At 29.1% G+C, this 1,158-nt stretch overlaps 1 long non-coding RNA gene across 1 annotated transcript; it reads left to right on the top strand.

The window, feature by feature from the left end:
- Window positions 1-440, top strand: LOC107023017. Its single transcript, XR_001457164.2, has 3 exons — window positions 1-95; window positions 188-245; window positions 336-440. It is a non-coding gene; the product is annotated as an uncharacterized LOC107023017 (long non-coding RNA).
- The last annotated feature ends 718 nt before the right edge of the window (window positions 441-1,158 follow it).

Here is a 1,158-nt window from a genome sequence, read left to right as displayed (position 1 = left end):
GCAATGTCTTATTTGTGTCCAAGATTGGCTTAGACAAGAAACCAAGCCTATTTGTGTTGAAGAAAGTTTGGAGTTTCTTGAAAAAATTGAACTTGGTAAGACTTTTTATTTTTTATTTATTTATGGAAAAAATAAAATACTTATTGTGTTGTATCTTGTATGACATGTTTCTTTTTATTAATTATAGAGATGGCAAATAGTGGAAGAAACTCTTCCATTGTTGATCTATGATTGACTTGCAAGCGGTGAGTTTAATACATCATTTATTTAATCATATCATTTTTAATCTTAAAAGTAGTATTCTAAGTTTCTAATATTTGATTTTATCTTAAAAGGTCCAAGGGTCAAGACAATGAAGAAATAATTTTGTTGGCACGTGACACTTGAAAGTTGAAAGCGATCTCATGGAAGAAAGTCAAGAAACTCATTATTGTTGTTTGTCATTGTTGAAACTTGAAAGTAATCTCATGGAAGAAGACAAGAAGTTCAAAATACATTGTTTGTTGCTTATTATTGTTTATTATGAGTTCATGAAAGACTTTATTGTTACTTGTTAGATTGTTATTATGTTGTATTTGTGAATACATTAACTACAAATCTACAATGCAACTTTTGTTTTAGTGTCATTGTGAATTTCAAATTGTGCGTTTTAGTGATATTGTGAATTTAAAATTTGCGCTGTTAATGCCTAATGACATATTGAAGATTTGAATCATTGATAAATTGAAATTTGGTAGTAAATTAGTAATGCACTTCTTTGATTTATTGTCTATTTTTACTTTTTAGCCCATTAAGTTGAATAATCAAACAAAAAATTGAAAAAATTGTAAAGTTTAAAATTTTAAAAAGCCCACTAAACAGGCCCATTAAAAAACCAAAATAAAAAATCGAACCGAATTAATAAAAACCGAACCGAATTAACAAAAACCGAACCGAACCAAAATATTTCAGTTCGGTATTCGGTACGCAATTTACGAAAACCGAAAAAAAAACGAACCGAACCGAAATACCGAATGCCCACCCCTAATGCCAAGAACCAAATAAAATTCTAACTTCTTTCAAGAATTCTAATATAGTCAATTATCGTGCTTCAACAAGACAACCATTGATACAATCCGCAATGTTCGAAGTTATCATTCTACCTCTATTTACTGTTGC

Source organism: Solanum pennellii, chromosome 6 (genome assembly GCF_001406875.1).
Source record: "Solanum pennellii chromosome 6, SPENNV200".
Classification (NCBI taxonomy): Eukaryota; Viridiplantae; Streptophyta; class Magnoliopsida; order Solanales; family Solanaceae; genus Solanum; species Solanum pennellii.
This window is presented reverse-complemented; position numbering and strand designations above follow the sequence as displayed.